Raw genomic sequence first — 11,190 nt, 5'->3', positions numbered from 1 at the left:
CTGACAAATGGATAACAGCAGCAGCAATGAATATGTAAATTTTTTTTTTCAGGCTGGGCCCACAGTAGAGAGAGAGAATGATTTTAGTTGAAACGTTGTCTAGTTTAGCTGGCTATCTATGCTAGAATTTTGTTTTGGTCTCATTCACATTAAAGTAGGTATTTTCTATCAAATACAGTTGATATGTTCCACCGAACAAGGACCTAAGATGGAAATGATTACGATTTTATGAGAACAATGGGATTATTTTAAAAAGTCACAAGTTTTCTAAAGTTATTATACAAAATTCTAAATTCTCTTTGATAGTCTAGGGTGGTTTTAGGTTTACTTACAAAAAACAAAGAAAGAAACCAGGCTTCTCTGGGAAGAAATCTGATAACTTTCAGCGGTAAAAGATAAGGTATAAATTGCATATGATTACAGTCTTTACTACCTAAGAAAGCAGAACTTCAAGATTAAAAGTAGTGATTAAGATCTTATTATCTATTTTTAAATATATACAGGCAATAACCACTTCATGATTTAGCAGATCAATTAATGCGAAGTCAAGTTCTCTCTAGGATTATTCAGAGCTATTTGTCTGTACTCCAGAGATTTTAGACTTCATGTTTTAAAAAGAAAACTGTACAAAGTATGCATACTCAAATAATTAAAAGAAACAACCCCAAAACTTTTTTTCATGTAAATTAATTGCGCCACCCAGGCCTCCATAATTAACAGAGACAAGAAATCATGGCAGTAAAATACTACTCTTCCAAATGACTGAAGAGATGCTTCTTACTCCCAGAGTATACTTTTAACACCTCTCTCTAAAAATCCCATGAGATGATTAGCAGAGAGAGAGAGACATTGTTCATTTGCGCTTATTATTTCTTTCCTTTTTTTTTAGCCCTTCCCTATTGTTTCAAACTTCTTCTCATCCAGAATTGGAAAGCTGAGGAGTAATTGGATTTATCTTTTTATTTCAAAAAGTTTGAAAGTAATACTGATGGAAGTATTTAGATGCTACAAAGGTTCTCCCTGTACAATCTTTTCAACAGTCTGGGAAGAAGTAAGGATATGAGGCAGTGCACTAATTGTGTGATGGCTTCTTGAGGGGTTACTCTCTTGTTAAAAGATGCTGTGACAATCTCCTTGTGCAAGATGAGCTCCTCCTGCAATATCAGGAAAGGCTTGAGTGCAAGCCTGGGTTGCCGGTAGATCTTTTTGGCATGTCCGATATCAGAGACATTCTTTTTGAAAAATGCAGCATGGTGTCAGTGAGGACTGGTTTGACTGGCAATCTGTGGCAACATCTAGCTATAAAACCCCCCAGTAATTACTAGTCAAGCACATGTGTATGAAGTTGTCACCAGCTATGTCTGATGTGGCGTAGAGCAGAGTGTGCGCAGTGGGAGGCTCTGTGTTGGGGTCGGGCTGGTGCCAGTATGGATGGGGAGGGAGTGTGGGCTTCCCCAGGGCTCAGCTGTGTGCCGACTGGCTGAGCAGTGCTTGGGCAGGTCCCAGTCACCCGCACATGTATGTGTGTGCAAGTGTAAAGCTTTCCCTGATGCAGCCTATCTCCCACTTGGTCAACTAAAGAAATGTCCACTTGCTGTGTCATGTTTTCTGGTGATCCTCCGTCCCCCATTAGGGAAAGAGGGGGAAAAACTCACAACAAAAGCAGTGCAAATTTCATTGGAAAGACTAGCAAAATTGTGGTTAACCATTCTTTATGACGATGGTTTATTCAGTATGAGTGCAATACTTTTTTCCCACCTCTTAAATTGTTGGAATCAGGACAAAGACTGGTATCTGTGCCAAAATTTTAAGAATAACGACTCTAGCTTGTTTGCTTTCTTTTCCAAGGTAAGTGGTGGGTACACCACATAACCCTTGCATGAGGTGTGTGTGTATATATAGCGTGTGTGTGTATATATATGTGTACATATATGTGTATATAAATGCACATATAGGTTTGTCTACAGGGAGTGATAGGAATATAAAGCAGTACATAGATGCATTGACATCTTCAGACACTGTTAATATAAATGGATTTTTGAAGTGTAGCAACATCCATTTTAAAAGGGTGTGAGCTGGTGTGCTAATTTCATAGAACAATAGAACTGGTCAGGTTGGAAAAGACCTTTAAGGTCATTGAGTCCAACCATTAACCTAGCACTGCCAAGTCCACCACTAAACCTATGTCCCCAAGTGCCACATCTATGAGTCTTTTAAATATCTTCAGGGATGGTGACTCAACCGCTTCCCTGGGGAACCTGTTCCAATGCTTGACAACCCTTTTGGTGAAGATATTTTTCCTAATGTACAGTCTAAACCTCCCCTGGCACAACTTTAGGTTATGTCGTCTTGCCGTATCGCTTGGTACTTGGGAGAAGAGACTGACATCCACCTCACTACAACCTCCTTTCAACTAGTTGTAGAGAGCGATAAGGTCTCTCCTCAGCCTTCTTTTCTCCAGGCAAAGCAATCCCAGTTCCCTCAGCTGCTCCTCATAAGACTTGTTCTCTAGACTCTTCACCAGCTTCATTGCCCTTCTCTGGATGTGCTCCAGCACCTCAATGTCTTTCCTGCAGTGAGGGTCCCAAAACTGAATACAGAACTCAAGGTGCGGCCTCACTGGTGCCAAGTACAGGGGGACGATCGCTTCCCTGGTCCTGCTGGCCACACTATGTCTGATACAAGCCAGGATGCTCTTGGCCTTCTTGGCCACCTGGGCACACTGCTGGCTCATGTTCAGCCGGCTGTCAGCCAGCACCCCCAGGTCCTTTTCTGCCGGGCAGCTTTCCAGCCACTCTTCCCCAAGCCTGGACCGTTGCATGGGGTTGTTGTGACCCAAGTGCAGGACTTTGACTAGATACAGCTTTCTAACATACAGGAAGAACAGACATTTGTAGAAACTGGTCTTGATCTGTAGCTACATATTTGTTAACCCAAAGACAAAACATAAATAGATTACACAGTATGAAGAAAGAGAAGTGTGTTTTATTGTTAGTTTAACATGGGTAGAGTAAATGGAGAGAGATGCAATGTATGTCCCAAACCGCTCAGTTGAAAATTAGAAACATAGACCCACTAAGGTCATTAACCTGACCAGTTAGCTATCATCTGAGATTTAATGCATAACATGTTTGAGATTATAAACTTAGACTGAGTGATGGCAGAGGTATAGATACAGAGCTATGACCTTTTCCTGTTTACCTGATTATACTGCTAAGCCTTTCCTGTGTGTTCTTGGCCTTTTTCTTTGCTTGCTTTTATTTATTCCTTGTTATACTTCAGTGGCCTACTAAATGTGTTATTTTCAACAATATTTATTTTTCCTTGCTGTTTAATTATTCTAAATATTTATAGATGGCTATATTCTCACTCAGTAGGCACTTGGCTAATCTATACAAATTTATCTCCTTTATAAATTATTCCTTCTAGCCCCTTGCCAGATTACACGTAACTGAATGCAAATTAAACATGCTTCAAACCTTATCAGTCAGCAAACCAAGAACAACAACTCGTCTTATCAAAGTGTGGCGGCTTAAGCAAAAAGAATGGAAACTTTAGTTTTTCAAGAGAAATCGTGACGTGATTTGGCAAAGCAAGTGCCCGTTCCTGCACTGATCAGCCACCCGGTGAAGTGCCAGAGGTCACTGCTGCTTGTTTGGCCACATTTCAGTTCTGTTTGAGACCTGACTGCTAATTTGAAGCTGGTTCACACAGATGGGCTGCCCTGTGGTGACCGGGAGCATTTTAAGCAGAAGATGCCCCTCTGCCCACAGAAGAGTAGATCAAAGGTCCCAAAAACCCTTTATAGTAGCAAATGTATAATACAGAGATGCATCAAATGTTCATTGGTTCTTTGAATGATATTGGAGAGTTGGTGGTACTCTTCTGCCTGAAGGCAACCTGGAAGCTTTCTAGTTATTGAGAGCCTTTGGATTTAAACAAAAGAAAACCCATTGCAATGTGAACACAATTACAGAATTCAAAAGCTTTTCAGAATATTTTATTTTTCCTCCTAGTTATTTGATCCTGCAGCAGCTGCAAAATGTAACTGTGCAAGGTGTTTGAGCTTTATGAAGGGTTTGGGGGTTTGTTTTTTTTTTTTCTTTTTAGTAGAAAGCTTTAACATATACACATGGATTTTAAAAGTTTGGAGGTTTTTCTCATTAAACAGATTTCCTGGAGGAGTGGGGGAAATCCCTGCTTTTTGCTTGCAAATATCCACTGCAGGAGAAGATATGTAACAGTACGAATCATCCGTAATTATGTAGTGACTATCAAGCTTACTTCTTGAGATTATCCCTTCTTAGAGTATATGGGCTTGATTTGACTCAGTATCAAGTTTAAGTATGCTATAAGTAAAAGAAATGTTAAGCTGCTTCTTGATATTTAGGAGCAACGGAGTAATGTCAATGGCATGGATATAACATCTGTGGGCAAAATCCCTGAAATCAACAGGAATATTCCAAAAGGCTTTTGTGGCTTTGGATCAAACCTGTCGCTGTAAGTTTGGGAGGAAATTTGCATGCACATCCATTTGCCCATGCAGATGTCTGTTCTGTATTCAGAATAAACAATTGCACACATCAGCAACTGTTTTCACTTGCAAATGTGGGTTACTGTGCATATGGATTTTATAGGAGCTTTATGGAAGCAGTCCCTGTAATGACATAGCCAATAGCACCTCCTATTTCAGCAGTGTTATTCTGAAATGATCATTGCTCCCACAGTTGCCTAACAGTTGTGAAATTTTATTTCTGAAATTGCATGTTTGTAGATTACTTAAAGTCAGCTTTGGAATAGAGCAAGACAAACAAATAGTGGTTTGGTGATGAACATGATGTATGAGTTTAAAAGCTTAATGTTTTGTTAGGTTTAATAACTCTTAAGTTTAGCCATCTAAAAAGGGTAAGGTGAAACCTCTAACCTAACTTAGTCGCCTAACCTCTCAAGTCAACCAGAAGGACTTTATGGACACTGCTGGAAGGTAGGTCTGTAAGACATCTGGTGGGTCATAATTTCCTTTAGGAACTGCTTATCTTTCTCTAATTATCTAGAGAGCTCAAGGGACATGAATTCTACCTTTCGTCTGGGGATGAGCCTAAAAATATTAATTTCCTCTGACATATTTATTTGTATAAAATGCTTTTCTAACATCAACATATGTTTCTGTAGAAGCCTAGAATTTTTGTCTGCTAGAATGTGGGAAGTAGAAGGGAATAGATCAAGTAAGAAGGAGCACAAGAGAGACCTTACTTTGGCGTGGCCTTTCACTGTTTTCTTTCACTGCAATACAGGAAGTTGAGCCTTGCAAGAATGATAATCGTACAGGTTTTTGGCAGTCACTTGGAAGACAAATTTTGCCTTTTAGACATAGCGACAGGGAAATCCTACACCACTTTCATTAGAAAGAAAGAGCAATCCCCCCGAACCGGCCTCCTCTCAGTTTCCACCCATTACTGCAGGGAATTTGCAGTTTGCTGCTGGCCTAAGCCAGCAAACAGATCGGATGCCTTCGTTCACCCTCAGTCACTGATTCAGCTACAGCGAGGAGGGGAATTGCTGCTACTGTGAGGCTTGAGCACTTACAGCACTGGCATGCCCAGAGTGAGTGGTTGTATCGCTTGTGTTAGTGGATGGAGGCCAACTGACAAACGAGCCCCGGTCGTTTACAAATATACTTAGCTTGCATTCAAATCCATAAATATAAAATAAAACAGTGTTTTTTGTAAATCAGCTCACAGCTGCAGTGGTTGAATATCCCTGATCAGCATGCAGACATTACATTTTTCTTTGTCAGTGTAATGCCTTCTATCCATGAATCAGAACAAAGAGGGGCTTTATATATCATTTACTCTCTCTGCTGGAAGCACAGAGTGCTGCATTTGTCATACGGGTCGACAGAAAGCATAGGGATACAGGTATTCCTTGTTGCAGGCAGACGTGTGCTGCTGCTGACAGAAGCCGAGAAAAACGTCCAGGCTGCTCCAGTATTTCATACTAGCTGTGTTTGGCGTTTAATGACACAATTGTAGCAATTTAGTTTTATTATGCAGAGTAGAGAGGAGGATGATTGATTTCATAATGTTTGGAATGGCTGCCTATTTATGTTGAACATCTTGGGGACAGACTGGAAACCCTTTTACTCATCAGGTCTAGCCTAAAATTTGCAGAAAACTAATAGGTGCTCTACGGCGCAAAAACAGTCCAAGCAATTGCTTGGTTCCTACATACACAGGGCTCTAAGGTGACATGACCCATCCTAAAAAGGCCTTGATGTTTGCTGCTGTGAGTTAGCTGAATATATGCAGGTTTTTGCCCCACACATAAAGTAGCTTAATTCTCCTGTGAAAAGGAGGCAGATAAGACAGATAGGGAGATAACATCCAATAACATTATAAGTGCCACAAGATAGGTGGCTGTACGGCAGAAGAGAGCTTTAGATGCTCCCAAGGGAAAGAAAAGATCTCAGATTGCAGCTTCTGTCTCTGCTCCATAAAGGCTGCAGGCGTAGGGCACGGCGTCTCGCCCTGGTTCGAGGTGTGTAATATGTTGTAGGAACATGGGAAGCATAGGGCCGATGGCCTATTTTGGGTAAAAGGCAGACTGGTCTGCTCTCTTCATAGAGCATTTAAGGGAGGGGGCGGGGGGGGGAGTTAGAGAACCTCTGCTGCCCTCCATTGTCAGTTACTGGAATGGGTCCTGCCATTTTATTTTTTTTTTTAGTTTTGAAAAAATTGGCAGCCGTTGGTAGAGAGGTGTAGGGGTATTTTTATTGCATTATCTCACTAAGCCTATAACTTCATGAAAAATTGTAAGTTGATTAAAAAAACAGGGAGACTGGCTGTAGAAATTGCCACAAAGAGCAACACCAAGTGTCACATCGGTTCAGATTGAGCATTTGGTGCGGTGCTGGCTGAGAATGAACAGGCATCACTAGGCTGGTGTTTTTACTGTGTTTAGTGAATGCTGTGTTAATCTTCCAGTCTTTGCGTAATTTTTATCCTTCAGCTTTTTTTTTGCTGATGATAGTAATCGTAAGAGAACCATGAGTGTTTAGGTCAGATAACTTCCTTTAATTCTAAACACACTTAGTATTCAGATAAAATTTCCGCAGTCAAATTGCATACTCAGCTCAAATAAATGGATTGTGCTGTTATTGATGTCTTTACATCTGTAATATTTTTTCATTCTCAAATGCATCAATAATGAAGTGTGAAATACATGTCACTATTGTCTTACTCTGAAAATACTTAACAAGAGCATCCATAGTTCTCATCTCTTTGCTGTAGATGTTGATAATGGAAGTGCTAATGGGTAAAATATTTAAGAATGCAAAAACCCCTTGGCAATTCCATTTTGACATTAATTCAAATTTGCTAGTAGCTTGATGGATACAGGGATAAGAGGAACCTGGATCTCCAAGATATATCTGTGTGTAAGACTAAGAGTGACACTCTGAGCTATTCTAGGCTGATCATAATTACATTCTGAACCCTTCCTAATAGAAATTTGACGAAACTCCCCCCCCCCCCACCCCCCTAGAAAATACTGTCTGATCGTATCTGCAAACATTCTGTACCAGATGGGAAGCCAACAACAAGAAGCGAAGCACAGCTTTCCTGCATACGCCGTACATTATCTGTCCCTTTAGTAGAACTGAAAAGAACAGGTAACGAACTCTAGCAATGAAAACTCCAAAACAAGCATTGGAAACAGTGTGTTAGTGGTTCCTATTGATGTAGGAAATCACATTAGAGACTGTCAGAAACATTGGTATCAAGAAGAAACCTCTGCTGTTCTTGTACATCTTCTACATTTCATTCCATCCTGTAGTGTTTAGGTGGGGCTTTTTCCCCTCCAGTTTTCTGTAGTTTTCCATTGTGGAAACTTTATGCAGGCTCAATAAAGAAATAAATTAAATTATAGGAAGCTGCTGAGGTAATGCTGAGTGCCTTGTAATGTGACAATTTGTAACACAAAATTAAAGTCTCTACTATAATATAAAAGCCCCAAGTATGTTATGCCATCTGCATCGTACTTGCCGACATTTACCTTATTGTCCTTGACTTTCAAAAGCATCCTAGAATTAAGCTTGAAACCTGCTTTGTCTATCTTTCCCTCTTGTTTTCCATTGAACAGTGACATTTTTCAGTGTTTCATATATTCTGGACAGTTGATGTTATGTAAGTTCTAGAAATCTAGGGTTAAAGATCTTTCCTTTTAGTCCTTCCATGTTATATCTAGAATGGTTACTACACTCTAGATAATCAGGCAGTTAACTCGTGTGGGATGTAAGATATGCTGGCAGTAAGAATTTTGATAGTATCAACAGTTTCACTTTGGGAAACTCAGGTGTCTGAAGTTGTTTGGCCTGTGGACTTAAACAGTCTGTGAGAGGATCCATCAAACATGTTAGCACCATCTGTAATAGAAGACAAACATTAAAACAATTTTATTAATATTTTGAGTGTAATTGGGAAGATCTCACCAAGGGATTCTGTGAGAAATAAAAATGATGGCAGCATCCAAGCCTGTCCATTTTTTTATGCATTGTAATCGTTTTCTAGAATACAGTTAGGAGACCACACAAGCTTAGCATTTGAGCTTGTGATAATTTTTCCCTCTTGCATTTTCTTCTGTGTATGCTTTAAAAAAAAAAAAAAAAAAAAAAAGCAACACGTGATTAAAAGCATAAGGATGTTATTAATTGCAGTACCTTATATACTCAGGGATTATTTAAGGATTTTTCCCTCTTAAATTTGAGAATGTTGATGATATTTTTTAATATGATTTGAACAGATTAATTCAAATAGTGGACAGAATTGCCATACATATTCAGTTTGTTTCCAGTGTAAATTGATAGTTATTTTGAGGGAAAGTTTTTGGATTGGTTTTGTTGTCTCAAGTAGTAGATGATGGCAATATTATAGGAGTGCCTATATGTAATGATATTAAATTTGCAGATGTTTCACTCTAGCCTTTTCTGACATTATGAAATACTGCAGTATCTGTTTGTGATCCTTCTATGTGATAAATACTTTAAAGCTGGTAAAAGAAATAATCTCAAACCATTGTTTTTGTCATATATGTGGTAGTTTTTTAAAGCATATGCTTTTAAAAAGTCTTTTTTACCAAAAATGTGGTAGAAAAAAACTTTGAAATATCTGTGCTTGTGGAGATGATGTTTTAATATAACTACAGCATGAATTCTGTCATGTAGTTTTGTGTCCAAAACCCAGAGAGAAGTGGGAATCAGATACTGTTACAGGAGAAATAGTTTTACCTATTTGTTGTCATTGTTGACATCTCCAATTGGTATTTTAATTCTAGACACCATATTTCAGTCTTTGAAAACATTAAAAATACAGAGCCAGCCAACACTTGTAATTCTATTTCTTTAGCTTTTAGAGATTGTTTTCCTGCGGCTTCCAAGCTGTTTCCAAGGAAACTTAGGGGAGTGCTAGTGTCTAATATCATAGAGTAATGTAGGAAGATAAAGTTACAAAATGTCGTTGTCTTGCAGTCTGTGTGTTATTGTCAGGTGGCTGCTCAGTACAGCATTCTTTGCTTTTGAAGTTACTAATTTTTCCTTAAAAAATGTTAAGAAACATGGATTTTGAAGGTATAGTAGATACTTACTAGGTTAGAAGCTTAAATACTCTTAAGTAAGGTAGAGTGTTATGTGAGAACTTTAGACTAATTGCCTAATGCTGGAAACATAATTATTCAGTGTGGGTGAACTGTGTTTAACAGTATTACTGAGGTAGATTTACACAGTCATTTAGAGGATGATTGCTAATGAAAATTCTGATGCAAAAAGTAATTGGTAGGTTTTTGTGGATAAGAGACACATTTACTTTTTTATTTGTTCAAACATGGTGATGATCTTTAAATACTTAAATGGTCACGGCATTTGTTTGATGCCAAAGATAGTCTCCCTAAATTGTTAATGCATAATTTGTATAATGTGTGGAGTTTGTATCCAGCCAAGGTCCTTGTCTTCTTGGGCCTAAAAACTGTGAAAGCATGCAGCAAAAAGATAATGGTTGACCCAAGAGCTTGCAGTTTAAATATCTGAAGAGAAATGGAATGCGTTTGCTATTGTATAAACACAACATGACGTGAAGATCATGCAGTGGCTTACAGTACTATACATTTTAATAGCTCTTCTCAACATGTATATAATGAAATCATAAAGCGTTCCGTTCAAGTTAAATCTCTGCAATGTAAATTTGGACTCTATCTACTCTTTGACTTTGTCCCCTTAAGAGTCTTGTATAAAACTCAAAGGCAGAAGTACAGTAGGGGATATTGAAAGGAGATTTGGAGTTTAATACTGATTAAAATATTCATTAATGTTTGTGGCAAATCCTCTGTCTGTTTGAAATTTTCAACTGATGCTATAAAACAGAAGTCAGGGCTGTATCTTTATAAACAGGGAACTAAATGCCTTTCAATTGGTATAACAAAAATAAGATTAACTTAATTACACAAGGAAATGTACTTTGGATCCTAATATCACTAGATGTGCTGCATAAATTCATGTTCTGAGGGACTGCTAACAAGAAGTTCTGTAGTTCGTTGTTTGGGAGTTATGGAAGAGGAAAAAAAAGGCTGGGTGTATTTGTAGTTCACTGTGGCTGGGATCCGCGTATGTGCCACTGTCAAGAGAAAACTACTGGAATTTTCATGTACCAGGCGTGGTGTTTTCTGGCATAAGCAAAGAAATACTGTAAAAGCCATTGGTATGCTTTCATTTAGAATACTGTAAGCAGTCACCTTAGAAATATATACCACTTTATTGAACTGGGTGAACGAAAGAGCTACTATTCTGTTTACAGAAAGGACAGTATATCTGTTGAAAAGATCTTCAGATAACTTTTCTAGGCTTGTTTATATTAACAAAATGAAAGCTGAGGAGCCACAATAATATCTTACGATTACATCAGTGGAGAAAATACCAAGATTAGGCAGTAATTATTTGGTTTAAAATACTGGTACAGAACGAAATGGCTACAGATTGGACATGAATAAATTTAAACTTGATATTGGTAGAAAGCTTTTGACTACCCAAAGAGAAAATGTCTTTTTTAAAAAAAAAAAAAAACAAAAAACCAAAACAAAACATGAGACCTACACAGCTCTGTGACATCAGTAATGCCTTTAGATCTGTAGTGCATGGTTTTTTGT

This window comes from Aquila chrysaetos, chromosome 6 (assembly GCF_900496995.4).
Source record: "Aquila chrysaetos chrysaetos chromosome 6, bAquChr1.4, whole genome shotgun sequence".
Lineage (NCBI taxonomy): Eukaryota > Metazoa > Chordata > Aves > Accipitriformes > Accipitridae > Aquila > Aquila chrysaetos.
The sequence above is the reverse complement of the archived record's forward strand: the minus strand, read 5'-3'. Positions refer to the sequence as shown.